This window comes from Garra rufa, chromosome 6 (genome assembly GCF_049309525.1).
Source record: "Garra rufa chromosome 6, GarRuf1.0, whole genome shotgun sequence".
In the NCBI taxonomy this organism is placed as follows: domain Eukaryota; kingdom Metazoa; phylum Chordata; class Actinopteri; order Cypriniformes; family Cyprinidae; genus Garra; species Garra rufa.
This window is the reverse complement of record NC_133366.1, coordinates 35,609,466-35,625,372: the sequence shown is the minus strand read 5'-3', so window position 1 is coordinate 35,625,372 and position 15,907 is coordinate 35,609,466. Positions and strand designations below refer to the sequence as shown.

General features: G+C 40.0%; 1 pseudogene; it reads left to right on the top strand.

Moving 5' to 3' along the window:
- The first annotated feature begins 1,557 nt into the window (after positions 1-1,557).
- LOC141336614 (uncharacterized) lies at positions 1,558-4,244 on the top strand (annotated as a pseudogene).
- Positions 4,245-15,907: the final 11,663 nt, after the last annotated feature.

The window sequence follows — 15,907 nt, the reverse complement described above, 5'->3', positions numbered from 1 at the left end:
GTCGACAGACATGTTGAGATCACATGACCAGACACATGATAATATCCGGCTTTCACATTGGACATTTGTTATTATGGCATCATGCTTTTAGGTTGTAACAATAATACAGAATTTGCCTGAACATTTTTTTTTTCTGTAACATTAAACCCAATATCTGCTTCTAAAATTAAAACCATTCATCACTTAATTATGCAGCAGTAGCTGTTGTGCCAATTTTCTGTTCCAATAAGTCAAGAAGCAGAAAGCTTTTAGTTAATTCTTGCAAGAAATTTGGGCAATTAATTAAAATACAGTTTCAGCTTCCAACGATTATGAAAATATAATAATCAAGATAAAACGATTAATGTGCACCATTCTGCTCATTCCCTTTCCAGTGGTGCAGTTTCACTCCTCCATAAAACTTATTGTGCAAATCAGTGAAATTATGTGTTTGTGTTTTTACAGAGAACTGTTCTGTGCATGAACTTTTAGCTTAAACTGCATACCTAAATGCTCATATACACACAAAACTGTCAAAATGCTGCACTTGATTATTGATAATGATTATTCACATAAACCATGGTCAGTTATGTCTGAAGTGAACACAAACAGCTGAGAATGAAAATATGTGTGTAACAGTATATTGGATCCATGCAGCTCTTAAAACAACAACAGCTCACACTATTCCCTCTGCCATCTGTAATGATAACCAAACTACACAAGATAAAAGCATTTGTAGCTGTAAAAAAAAAAAAAAAAAGTTTAATTCTTACAGTGAAGACTATGCTGTTTTATTTTACATTTAATTCTATTTTATTTCTCTTCATCTGTTCACTGATAATTAGATAAAAAAAGATAATAAGATAAGATAATAAAAAATTAAGTATGGAGGGTTAGTTAACACACAAGTAACCTATAACTGAACATCATATGATACGTTAATATGTTAATGATACTTAATATGATTTAAATCTTAATATTTTATTAGGAAGTATGTAAAACCAAATATCCATGTCTTTAATTTGAAATGCTTCCACACTATAGGGGGGAAAACACTTCACTGGTGAAAAACATTGATTATATGTTTACTTTAAATTTCTTTAGGGTGAAATATTACTTTTCATATTTAAGCCCAAAATAGGAGCTTATCTTCTGACTGAATAACAGGAGCTAAATAGAAGACGATAGAATGAAAATATGATAGAAATGCTGATTAACTGATGACAATGAACCAAATAATAGATCAATAAATACAGAGGAACAAACAGGTTTTCATTCTTAAAGTTGAATTCATTTGATCCTTAGTAATATGTCCAGCTCTAAAAAAATAAATAAATATTTTTTGAATAATGTCTTATCAGTGTTGTAATAAATAGATCTATTATAAGATTATACAATTGCTCCTTTCATCAGTATCACTTTGAATAATGGGAATAGGTTTTGCGATTACATTTAACTCCTCCTTTAATAGTTCAGTGTGTTTAAGATCTAAATGTTGCTGGGTTTGATGTTTGTGCTTTGAGCAATTTAAAATGGTGTTAATTTGGATTTGTCTTTTTTTGCATTAGACCTGATGACACTGAAAGAGGAGAGTCAAGAGCTCAGTGAAAAGGAAGGTGATTTCCAGCATGGAAACATGATTTCATGGCTGGAGAAAAATCATATAGTTGCTTACATACTGAAACAAAAGCTCAGAAGACAGCAAAAAGAAGTGTTTTTACCTGCCAACAGTGTGGAAAAACTTCCAACAGAAAGGAATACCTTAAAGTCCACATGAGAATTCACACTGGAGAAAGACCTTACAGCTGTCAACAGTGTGGAAAGAAATTCATTCGAAAAGGAAACCTTACTTTCCAAATGAGAGTTCACACTGGAAAGAGACCCTTTGTCTGCCAACAGTGTGGAAAGAGATTTACTGAAAGAGGAAGCCTTAATGTTCACTTAAGAATCCACTCTGGAGAAGACCTTTACCCTGCCAACAGTGTGGAAAGAGTTTCATTCAAAACCACATGAGAATTCACACTGGAGAGAGGCCTTATGCATGCTCTCAACGTGAAAGGAGTTTTGCACAAAAACAGCCTTTATGCCCACATGATGATGCACACTGGAGAAAAGCCTTACACCTGCAAACTATGCGGAAAGAGCTTCGGTCGAAAATCAAGCCTTGATAAACACACAAACATTCAATGTACAAGGAGTTTTATACAGAAATATTCCCTTGTTCTCCACATGAAAACTCATACTGGAGAGAAAGCTTTCACCTGTCATGAATGTGGAAAGTGATTCACTCAAAAAAGACGCCTTCAAACACACATGAAGATTCACACTGGAGAAAAGCCTGATCAGAGTTTTGACGGACACTGAGTAGCTCGCTTACATGTACAGTACAATCACACCAGAGTGATAAGACTACAATTTGTCATGTAACTGTAAATACATTTATTTATTTATTTTTTTTTTTTCCCGCTCACATGTGACTCAGATCTGTTTTTGTCATGACACTGTGAACAGCACAAACCACATGGAATTTCTGCCATTTGTGGTACTAAATCTGATAAAGGTCAGATGTTTTGCAATGTGACCGCAGTGTGAGTCACCTAAAAGATTTAACATACTACTCAATGTTATCAGTTGTGAAAGAACTCACAAGCATCACAGTTAAAACTCTACAGTGCCTTGCACAAGTATTCATACCCCTTAATTTTTTTTCACATTTTGTTTTGTTGCAGCATTATGTTAAACTGCATTAAATTAGCTTTTCCCCACATCAATTTACACTCCATACACCATAATAATGACAAAACAAATTCTACAAATTTATTAAAAATTAAACACTGAAATAAGCACATTGCATAAGTATTCATACCCTTAACTCAGTACATAGTTGAAGCACCTTAACAGCCTCAAGTCTTTTTGGGTATGATGTGACAAGATTTGCACATCTGCATTTGTCCATTATCTGCCATTTTTTGCCTCACCTTTTCACCTCTCAAGCTCTGTCAGCTTGGATGGGGGCTGGCAGACATTTTCTAGAGTCCTAGTTGTTCCAGTCGTCTTCCATTATGGATAATGCTTCTGTGAACCTTCAATGCAGCAGATTTTTTTCTGAACTCTTCCCTAGATCATTGCCTTAACGCAAGTCGGTCACTGAGCTCTACAGGCAGTTATCTTGACCTCAGGACTTGGTTTTTGCTCTGATATGCATTTTCAGCTGTTAGACCTTTTCTGAGAGGTGTGTGCCTTTCTAAATCAGACTCATTCAAATGAATTTGAAACAGTTTAACTCTACTTGAAGGCTAGTAACATCTAGAAGCAATATGAATGCTCCTGAGCTAAATTTCGAGTGTCCAAGAAATTAATACTTATGCAACGGGATCTTTTCAGTTTTTTATTTCTAATAAATTTGCACAAATGTTAAAAACTTATTTTTGCTTGCCATTATGGAGTAGGGAGTGTAGATTGATGTGGGAAAAAGTTATTTACAGTAGTTTAACATACGGCAGCAACATAACAAAATGTAAAAATAATAAAGGGATATGAATAATTTCGCAAGGCACTGTACATACAAGAAAAACATGAGTGCTCATATCATGAAAGTTTCAAAACTGTATTATGTCACATTCTTGTCTTTTATTTTTCATATTACCTGTGCATAATTTCGCTGGCTTATAATAACACATAATCATTTACTTTATATCCTCCGTGTTTATTTCTGGCATGCTGCACAAGTGTTGCCAAATCAACCGTATCTTCGCAGAGTTGGGCTACTTTTTCCACTGTTTCCTCTGGTTGTTTTCAAAATTTGTGGGTTGACCCAACCACTGTAACATGGTATTTACCTCCTGAACACAGTTGGGCGAGTTTTAGAGTAGTTTTGAGAGGCAATTGGGCAGATTTTGTTGTAAAAACCTGGAAACCCTGTTTATATCATTTGTTTGCACATGCGGGCCAGTTCAAAACCATGATCTGTTCACACTAGAAATCTGATATTAGTCACATTTAAAGCAAAAATGTAAACATTTACACTACAAACTCTGTTTAGTCTGTTTTTTGAAACCTTTTGAGAAGGTTTCAACTTTAGTATTCAACATATTGTTCAGAAATGCAAACAATTAAAAACTGAAATTTGTTTTGAGCCACAGGAACACAGAGAACCCTTTGTCATGGATACATTTTGATTATTCGAATTGATAGGAAACATCCTGAAAATTACTTTAGATACTTTCATTGTACTTCTGCTTTTTTTTGCAGTAAAAAATGGCTCATCTTACCCCACTCTTCCCCTACTGTTTCGTATTTTCTACTTGCATGTTCATCACCTTCTCAGGGTCTTGTAGGATATATTACTTTATGAATTTGTTGGGTTTTGTTCTCTATTATCATGCTGTTTAGGAAATGTTGGAATTTGGTTACCGTAATTTGTGTCTAAATGTCAGTATTTGACGTCAAATGTTGGAATTTGCTTACTTTACAACACAATCTAAAAACATCAAAACTAACATTAGATGTATAACTTACAATGGATTTTGTTTGCACAACCTTGTAACCAAAATTGAACCAACCTGTGCCTGCTGAAACATGGAAATTAGATTCATGTATAAATTAATCAATGCATGACGTAAATGGGAAATAAAAGTATGAATTTTTATAGAATAGTCTGTTTAGTCAGCTTTAAAATTCAATATCAAACATGCCTTTAGGTCAGGGGTGCCCAAACTTGGTCCTAGAGGGAAGGTGTCCAGCAGAGTTCCAACCCCAACTGAACACAGTTACTAGACCTTACCAGGTTTTAGACAGAGTCTCACATATTATATGTGCTACAGACTTTCAGCACTCAATTAGACAGCAACTCTGAATACCTCTGACATGTTTTTTTTTTTGGTTGATTTTTTTTTTTTATTATACACCAAAAGAACAACAAATACAAATGCAAAGACAACAAGAACAAATCGACGGATATGATAAAAACCAGTGCTAACTATTGTAATAACCTGCTTGTCTAGTTTGAGACTGTTGTCCTGGTGAAATCCAAGATCTTTGACATCTGCTGTAAGAAACGGAGTAAGTGCGCCAAGATCAATCGAATCGCCATTTAAATGTTTATTTGTCCCAAATTTAATGATTTGGGTTTTCTCGTTATTAAGCAGCATAAAGTTATTTGTAAACCATGTTTTGATTTCTTGCAAGCAGGCTTCTAGTCTTTTGTACGCTAAGTTGTCATTGCGTTTTAATGATAAGATATCCCAAACTTACTTATGATGGATCCCAGGGGCAACATTTACAAAGAAAATAACAGTGGTGCTAATATCGAACCCTGGGGCACACCACAAGTGAGCTGAACCGACGAGGATGAAAAGGTGCCAAAGCTAACAGAGAAAGTTCTATTAGACAAGAAAGACTGAAACCATTTTAAAACTGTGCCTGAAATACCAATGGAGTGTTCAAGCCGGGATAAAAGAATCATGTGATCTACAAAATCAAAAGCTGCACTCAAATCCAAGAGTACTAATGCCATGGTATGACCTGCGTCTGTGGTCATTAAAATATCATTGAAAACTTTTAACAGCGCCGACTCAGTACTGTGCAAGGTTTTAAAGCCAGACTGAAAGATGTCAGTGATAGAATTAGTTTGCAAATAGTTTTGCAGCTGGAAAAAAACAACTTTTTCAAGAATTTTGGATAGAAAAGGCAGGTCAGAGATGGGTCTATAGTTTGCATGATTTGCTGCATCAAGTGGGGAAGTGGGGTCACAGTAGCAAGTTTAAAACAGGCTGGGACCGTCCCAGTGGACAGATAGTTATTAATAATAGATAAAATGTCTGAACCGACTGTATCATAGATCATAGAATAGTGCTGATTTTGTCGGAGAAAAAATTAAGGAACTTTTCACACTCAAAAGAGGAAATAACAGAAAGAGAGCTGACAGAGGCATTTAGGGCAGAATCAATTGTTGAGAATAGCGTTCTGGGACAGTTAGGGATCGAATATCGTCATTGATCCAGGGCTGAGACTTGTTTCGAGGACAGATAAGCTTTTGAGGTGCAATAAAATCCAAAATGTCAGAACATTTGTTACTGAAAAGTGAATCTGGTCGCCAACATCTGAAAATAATGTGACCGAGTCGGAAATAAGCACATTGTCAGTCCCCAAATAAAGTTTGATGATTTGAGTGTGAAGTCAGACGGCGAGACCAACATGCTTGGCGTGATAAAGAGCTGGTAGAGATGTAGAAAAGAGCACTGATCTGTGGTCAGACAATGGAGTGTCACAGATGTCAATGTCTACCACAGATAACCCAAAAGTCAAAATGAAATCAAGTGTGTGCCCATGAAAGTGTGTCGGACCATTTACCCATTGATCAATGTTCAGGGAAGATAAAAGGTTTATAAATTCCTTGGCCAAAGCATTGGCAGAGCATGCAGCAGATATGGATATTAAAATCACAAACTATTAAAATATGATCATATCTGCTAAGAATATCCCCTAGAAAATCAGCAAACTTGTTTATAAAGTTGTTAGATGAAGAGGGACGATAAATTACTAAGAGTAAGACAGGATGAGAACAGTCCAAATAGATTTGTTGCACCTCAAAACTACTGCAGAGAATCGTAGGTAATTACCGGCAATGTATTTTATTTTTAAAAACAGTCACAAGTCCACCTCCCCGGCCAGTCAACCGGGAGGTATTAAAATAGTCATATTCGGGAGGAACCAGTTTAGAAAGAGGCAAATCCGGAACAGCCGAGCAAATCCATGAACCACTGCGCTCCGCAGAGCCCCAAGAGATGTGAAGGCGGCAGGCCGCTTCCGACCGCACTTTCGACAGCGGGGAAATCGTGGCCCCGATGCCCATGCCAACTTCAATCGCACACCCACACCGCTCCGCTTTCCACATCGTCTCCGGCGTCTCTTGCATGGAATCCCGAGGACACACCCGCGTAGGTAGTCAAGGGAACGAGACTGCGATGGTGATGAGTAGAACTCAAAGTTTCTTAGATTGGCTGAAACTCCAAAAGGCTTTGGCATAGTATGGTAAATATTAATGAGTTGTTGGCGGTCATATACAAGTAGCGAATGGCTGCATAAAACAAATAAAATCAATAAAAACATAATGAGTAGCACAGACAGTGGATGGCACGCCAAACACACCGGCGCCATCTTTGATTAAACTTAGTTTTCAAATCTTTTCCAAACAAATCTTTTCCAAACTCAATGATTCATTGGTTTGAATCGCTAGAATCATCGCAAGTTTTTTTGAAGTTTAATCTATTTAATGTAATATACTAATCATTATTGTAAGCTAAATCATGTTTGTGCATTTCTTGTTCTTTATCAACTGAATTTTAGTCACAAAGCAGTTTTATTACGGTAGTCAGTTAATTGCAGAAAAAATGTCCCATGTCCATGATGGACAGATCGGTCTCTGGGATAATTACAGTTTATCAGGTAGGAAATCTAAATGTTCACAACTTCAATTTTGTTTATCTGTATCAAAGGTGCATTTCTCTCTGAAGGCACGTCACTGTTCTGTGGAGATGGTCAGAAATTTCTTAAACAAGTGAACCCCTGTAAACTTTTCAGTCCAAGGATCTAGTAAACGAATGCGTTCAAATAGTAAATTCAAAATGTCTCTAATACACAACACCATAGGTCGCAGGTATAAATTGATTTTGATGGTGTTGTTGCGTGACTTGCGTAAAACTTATATATATATATAGCCTAGAATCTAGACGCGCCCCTAGCGGCAGCAAATTACATTTGCTTCCAAGGTCAGTCTAGTTACTCTCAATTCACTTAAAATTCTGAAAAATCCAAGATGTACCGGGCCAATCACGAGTCGGTGGGCGGGCTTAACATGATGACGACTGACCTGCGACCATAAGTTCCGTCAGACATGAATTCCTGGTTCCGTGAATTAAGCGTGGAAAACTGAACAGTATTTATATAATTTTTTACTTTTGATACACAGCCACGTCCATGTGTCCTGAGCAGGAGCTCGTTACATCTGAACGCGCTGTGGTGTAGAATACGCAAACACCGGAAGCGATCTGTGGCGTGTATATGACACTCATTGTTTACACAGCACAAGAGATTGTGGATATAGCGGCTATTCAAAATGGTAATTACTTGCGCTTGTCCTGGTTGTTCAAACCTATTTAAAGCTAAAAGATTACGTTTGCTTGCGCAAACTCATCCTGGACTTTTTCACCGATTTCCCCTTCCGGTGTTTGCGTATACTACACCAGAGCGCGTCCACATGTGACGAGTCGAATCATAGATATGCTAAACTCGTGCTCATGACGGATGGACGTGGCTGTGTATCAAAGGTAAAAAGAAAATGATATAAATACTGTTCATTTTCTTGCAAAACCCGATCGTTTCGTGTCTTAGGACATCAATGTATCGTCACGAGCCGCAGGGTGTAATTTGGATTTGTCTGTGCATGTTTACTTTTAAAGGTTTAGTGCCCATCTATGTCTATTATTTGGCTGACAGACTGCACAGTGCACTGATTTTTGTTAAAAATCTTCGTCGCTCTGACTACGTCACCCGACCGACTACGTCTCTGATTGGTTGTAGCGCTATCCTATTGCGTGGAGAGGAGTTTGAAAGACAACCGTTTATCCCACCCCTCCGGTTGAGCCCTGTCTATGGAGAGTGCCCAGACCCTACATTTATGTGGGTCTGGCTTGCCAGGCTAATATATATATGCATTAATATATGATCGCCCCCTCTTGGTATTTTAGACGCCCCCTCTTGGTATTTCAGCCAGTCAGGACTGGCTGACACTGACTTAGAAACATAGGTTATTAATGAAAATTAAACTGTCTCCTTTCTCTTTTTCTGACACATTCATTGTCATTATTTTTGCTGGTGCTTTTTTAAAGCAACTTCATCCCCATGTCTAAAGAGCTAATCAGTCAGAATGCTAAGAGGAATCACATTAATACCTGTAAAACTTGAACATAAGCTGTCCACCTGTTTACATTCACTTTAGACATGCCTAGTATCTGTGTTTACACTAATCTCCAAATTAAAATCATTCCTCTGGCTTTCACGACAACGAGCTCAACAAATGACCCTCGAATTCTGGATGGACTTTTGCTTATTTATCTTTTCCAAAGTTGGAAAAAGTATACCTGACAGCAAATAATTAAACAAAGAAATCGAAAGTGGCTGTTAATGCTGGCATCATAAGGACAGCATTAATGCTTTTTCTACAACAGTGTCACGGCTACCGTGGGAAAGACTAATAAAATAGGAGTGGTGGAATCAAGTCGACTCCTTTGACGAAAAGGAATGGGTACACAATTTTTCCGTAAACAAGACTAGCTTCTAGTTTCTATGGGCTGACAGTCTCTGTCATAAGACACCCTATTAAGAAAAGCGATCCCAGTGCGCAAATGTGTTGCCCTTGCCTTTTGCCACGAGAACCGGTGATCTCTTTCAAGCTTAAAAGTGCCGTGCACATTTTACTTTCACATTCAAAGTAGTGGCTGTCATGATCGGGGCTGTGGGTCTTCCTCAGCCTCTCGAGGTCGCTGTTCCCCTTGCACTACACTCCCCTTAGTCGTTCACGTTTGTCTTGTCATTTGCACTGATTACACGCACACCTGTTCACAATTACTATCAGGGCTATAAGTATCATCTCCACTCACTCTGCATTCATGTCTGCATTGTCTCGTGTTTGGTATGTTCTGTGTTCCCTGGATCTTTGACCGAGTTTTCAGTTCTGTTTATTTTGTATTGTTTTAAGTTTCAAGTTATTGTTGTGCCGTGTTGGCCTTTTGTTTTGTTTGTTTATTTTGTTAAGTTTGTCCATCTTACCTCACCTGCATTTGGACCCAGACCTCCTTGTACGTAACGTGACAGAATGCAGACATCGCTGATGGGTCCAGCGGGGAGGATTTTTTTTGAAGAGGCGGCGGACGCACGTTTGGGGGCGGCGACCACCCGCTCTGTTCCTGACACGGTGGGGATGTCTTTTGAGGCGGCGTCGGCTGCTCGCTTCGAGTTCCTCTACACCTGTCTGGCGCGGATGGACGCCTATAGTGCCGAGGCTGCGCGGAGGTGCCCCTGCTTTGCGGCGGGGGCGGAGACGCTCTTCCGCGGGAAGGCAACGACGTCCGCTATCTCCGTGCCTGAGGCGGCAACGTCCGCTATCTCCCTGCCTGAGGCGGCGACGTCCGCTATCTCCGTGCCTGAGGCGGCAACGTCCGCTATCTCCGTGCCTGAGGCGGCGGCGTCCGCTATCTCCGTGCCTGAGGCGGCAACGTCCGCTATCTCCCTGCCTGAGGCGGCAACGTCCGCTATCTCCGTGCCTGAGGCGGCAACGTCCGCTATCTCCGTGCCTGAGGCGGCAACGTCTGCTATCTCCGTGCCTGAGGCGGCAACGTCCGCTATCTCCCTGCCTGAGGCGGCAACGTCTGCTGTCTCCGTGTCTGAGGCGGCAACGTCCGCTATCTCCCTGCCTGAGGCGGCAACGTTCGCTATCTCCGTGCCTGAGGCGGCGACGTCCGCTATCTCCGTGCCTGAGGCGGCGACGTCCGCTATCTCCGTGCCTGAGGCAGCGACGTCCGCTATCTCCGTGCCTGAGGCGGCAACCTCCGCTATCTCCCTGCCTGACGCGGCGACGTCCGCTATCTCCCTGCCTGACGCGGCGACGTCCGCTATCTCCTTGCCTGACGCGGCGACGTCTGCTGAGGCTCCGCTGGCGGCAAGGCATGCTCGCGGGACCCCGCTGCACAGCCCTGGCCCGCCATCCCTCCCCCTGACTTGCCTTCCTCCGTACCTCCTCCCTCCAGACTTTGGGAACGTCTGGAAGCCGTTCCGTAGGGAGGGGGTACTGTCATGATCGGGGCTGTGGGTCTTCCTCAGCCTCTCGAGGTCGCTGTTCCCCTTGCACTACACTCCCCTTAGTCGTTCACGTTTGTCTTGTCATTTGCACTGATTACACGCACACCTGTTCACAATTACTATCAGGACTATAAGTATCATCTCCAGTTGCAGTTCAACCAACAACAAAATACAATGGCAAAATCACTTAGCCTATGCATAAATCATATAACTTTTATTAACAAAACTATTGTCATAAGCTATTCATTATATAAAATAACTAATTACTTTCACAAGGTGTAAACAGGTAAACAAAACTAAGTAAATACTATGGCACCAAATAAGGCAAGGCAAGTTTATTTATATAGCACATTTCATACACAATGGTAATTCAAAGTGCTGTACATAAGAGAAATTAAAATCATAATATAAAAATCATCACAACAATAAAAACAGAAGATTTAAGAAAATTTAAAATGATTTAAAAATTGATTTAAAATTAATTCAAACAGTAGAAATGATTCTACATTAAATAATGCAGTCTGTTCGAACATAGCACAGTGCTCATTCAATAAATGCACAACTGAACAGATGAGTTTTGAGTCTGCATTTAAATGTAGCTATTGTATTAGCACATCTGATCTCTTCTGGAAGCTGGTTCCAACTGTGGGCGGCATAATAGCTAAATGCGGATTCCCTTTGTTTTGTGTGAACCCTTGATAATACTGACTCGATCCTAGTGATCTTAGTTGTCTGTTGGGTTTGTATTCAGTGAGTATATCTGCAATGTATGTAGGTCCTAGGCCATTGAGTGCTTTATAAACAAGTAAAAGTACTTTAAAATCTATCCTAAACATAACTGGAAGCAAGTGTAAGGACCTGAGGACTGGTGTAATATGCTCTGATTTTCTGGTTCTAGTCAGAATCCTGGCAGCAGCGTTCTGTATGAGCTGCAGCTGTCTAATGGTCTTCTTGGGAAGGCCAGTGAGGAGACCATTACAATAGTCCACCCTGCTGGTGATAAAGGCATGAACAAGTTTCTCCAAATCTCGACGAAAAACAAAACATCTAATTCTTGCAATGTTTTTGAGATGATAGTATGCTGATCTAGTTACTGCTTTGACATGGCCAGATTCTTGACTTGATTTTTTGTTATTTGACCCCTAGTGTCAAGGTACGCATTTACCTTATGAACTTCATCTTTGTTTCCAAACGCAATGACTTCCATTTTCTCCTTGTTTAACTGAAGAAAGCTTTGGCACATCCAACTGTTAATTTCAGAAGAAATTAGAAATGTAGAAACTTTATTAGCAAAACGAATAAAAAAAGCTTGGAGACACGGCATACACCTTGATGTCAAATAAAATAAATATGTTTTAAATTAAGTTTAAATAACAGTAAAAATCAGCAAAAACTGGGAAAACAATTTAAAAAATGTTTACAAAACTTCTAATATCACCTTAAATAAACGACAAAAATCAAACAGGCTTTTTAAAATGCTTTCTCACCTTCTTGTCAGTCAGCTCGACCCATTCTCCTCAAGTGTGAATTAAATCTGATCTGTGATGCGACTGTTTTTAATTGTACTGTCTGTTCTCTAACTGAACTAAATAATTGTATTACTATAAAAATAATCAAAACGGTGGTGGCAGGCGGTGGGCGGTGCTGCTGGGGAGAGAGAGAAACTTCAAATTGTGTAGATGAGGGCAAATAAATCTGACAAGTAAGAGGGCTTACCTTTACCTTTCTGTCCATGTTTTTTTTAATGTTCTTGTAAAAAGGGGTCAAACTTGGCAGTCAGTTCAACCAAAAACGGTAATTTCCGTTGTGTGGTGGTCCCAGTTTTTCCCTTCTCTCCCAAAAACTTGGCCACAGCTACTACACACTACTCAAGAGCCGGCGCCAGCCGAGCGCTGAAGAGGGGGCGTCTGAAATACCAAGAGGGGGCGATCATATATTAATGCATATATATAAGTTTTACGCAAGTCACGCAACAACACCATCAAAAGCAATTTATACCTGCGACCTATGGTGTTGTGTATTAGAGACATTTTGAATTTACTATTTGAACGCATTCGTTTACTAGATCCTTGGACTGAAAAGTTTACAGGGGTTCACTTGTTTAAGAAATTTCTGATCGTTAAACGCTGCTTCTTTTTCGTTATTATGTAGCCTACTGATACAAATTACTTGGGTGCGGGCGCAGGCAGGCGCATCAGATATCATCAATCATCAAGTATATGCAAACTGGCGCAACGGTCCTGTCTGCATCATCACTGTCTTTATTGGGTGTTTTTATTGAATATTTACATTTATTCACGTATGACTGGATTTGTTGGACTGTCATAATTTTGGCTAATGCAGGACACTACTGAATGATGCGCATCAAGTGGGTATACGCAAAGCCACCCGATAAAGAAGTGGGTATTCGCCACATATACCTTACTCCACTGCTGCTACGTGACCTAAATGTTTATTTAACTGAGTATTACAGTTTTTGCCTGTTGCTTGAACACATTTTGCAAAACTTCGCTCATTGTGCCAAAATTCTAAACACAAGTAAACATGACACAACACTGGGAAATATACCATTCACATCTGTGTCAAATTGAAACTCTACTCTCAAAACCTAAACTCTGCTATCAAAACTTAACATTCTTTTGTCAAAATGTAACTCTGTTGACAAAATGACACATACTTGCATCATATGCATACACTTTCAGATCAGGGGGAACACACTAGTCTACTTTATATAAAACACTGCAGTCTTTGATTTTCACTGTTTATTCAGAAGTTATATTTTCAGGAGACACATTTTCCAACAACCAAAAAAGCAAGGGCGATATCCTGCAGAGATAACAAACACCATAGTATACATACGTTGTGTGAAACATTTCACAATGCATGGACCAAAAATACACAATAAAAACAAAATAAGTAATACCGGTATTATCATTGAGACATAAGGTGCAAGCGTGCCAAATAGGCTAGAGAGAATACCCCAATTCCAATTGTTAGTTCTAGACTTTAGCTCATCCTCATATATCTGGGATGAGATCTGCTTCATAGTAGCTACAGCAGTGCCAATTGATCCCTCGGGCTCATCATTTGCAGGTATGTATGTGCAGCATTTGTCACCTACAACAGAACAAACCCCTCCCTGCTGGGCAAGAAGCATGTCCAGGGCCAACCTGTTCTGCACGACCACCTGTCTCAGTGCACGCAGCTAGCTTTGTACCCCTACCAGTGCAGCTGTGGTGCTGTTAACAAATAATGCCAGTCGATAATGCATGATGTTCTGTTGTCTCAGTAGGTCAGAGACGCCGAACTGAGGTACCATAGACTTCCAGAACCGAGTCAAGTGTGACCTCATCTGATGTTCATCAGGGATGTCCTCGTTGTCCACTGATCGTTTGCTCCTGAAAGACAAATCACGTTGTGTATGCATAACAGTCACACGATGTTGCAGCTGCACTGGTGCACAGAGACCTGTCCAGCTCATCCTGTAAGTGTTGTTTACAGTGTCCTCACCACAGTACCAGTACCAGTCATCAGCCAGCACTGCACCTTTCGCTGGCCAGGGATCTTCACAGAGCGTGAGCAATTCAATGCAGGCAGTGTTCCTAGAGGTGTAACAAGCAGTTCTATTATTTCCCTTAGCACATGCTGCGGTGTTCTTCTCACATGAGCCCCTCTCGAACCTTGGACAGTAGCTTTGCAGCCACCTGTCTATACCCTGCCCTTGGTTTATTATTTGTTTACAATTTGTAGCACTTGTACCTGTCACGCTTTCACCTGATGTCCCATTAAAACAATAAGGAAACATAAAACCTTCTGGTAACACCAGGCTAACTTTTACATCAACAGTTTCAGTTTCATTTTTACTTAATGCACTACCTTCTTTCTTGCACGTTTCATTCATACAACAGTAATTATGGTACCATTTAGTTTCATCAGTATAGGGTGTTGTTACCCTCTTTACACACCTAGGAGACCATACATACATTTTCCCTGCATAATATGTACAGAACACAGTGAAATTGGGGGGTTCATAGTTATAGACAAATGGTTTCAAGGATACAGTTATTGTGGTGCGGAATAATTCTTGAAACACCACACATGATTCATTGGTCAGTTGACGCGCTGTCCAGTTGGCATACTGCCAGAAGAGGTTTCTTTTGGCCTCCTCCTTTGAAGCGTTGGGTACCATGAGTCCAGCTAGGACAATACACATTATTGCTCTGGAAAACAAAAACAGTTAGTACATGTAATACATTGTTCTTCATTTCAAGGGTTTCACTCTGGTTGCATGAATCCACTGTGGAAAAAAATCAGTTAAAACAGCAGTTCTGGTCACCGCTAGTATCTCTGTAGGCCCATCATACAGAGAGTCATTAAGGCCCTCGGTTTTTAGTTTCTTTATCAATACTTGATTGCCCACTTCAAAGGGGTGTGAGTTAGCTTTAGGGATCTCAGGGTGTTTCATGTTAACCCTTTCCCAGAACTCAGTTAATTTTTCTATTAGGCCTACAGAGTACTCAGACATATGATCAGTTAATACCACACCTATCCCTACCATTCCGTGGCGCCAAGGGATGGGGAAAGGTCGGCCCATCACCACCTCATAGGGTGATAAGTTGTCTAAATTTGGCTGAGGCATCATTCTTAGGTCTGCTAAGACAATTGGAAGAACCCTTGTCCAATCGGATGTATTCATACTGATCATTGCTTTTCTTATCTTTTGTAAAGATACTTTTGATGTGAAAGGTGTGCCCTTATCGGAATCTATTGATACCGGGATACCATATCTGGGTGTGATTTCTTTGGTTAAAAACTGCACTACAACGTTTGCATTTTCCTTCGCACATGGAAAAGCTTCTACCCACTTAGAAAATTTGTCCACAAGCACCAAGAGGTATTTAAAAGGTCCCCTCTTGGGCATGTGTGTGAAATCAACCTGCCATTCAGTAAATGGTTGGTTAGGCCTCGGCAGGTGTTGATGTTTTGCTGGAGGTTTGCTTATATTATTTTTAGCGCAAATTAAACATCTGTCAAGAATGTAATTAACCGTTTGCGGTAATTGGTCGACGCA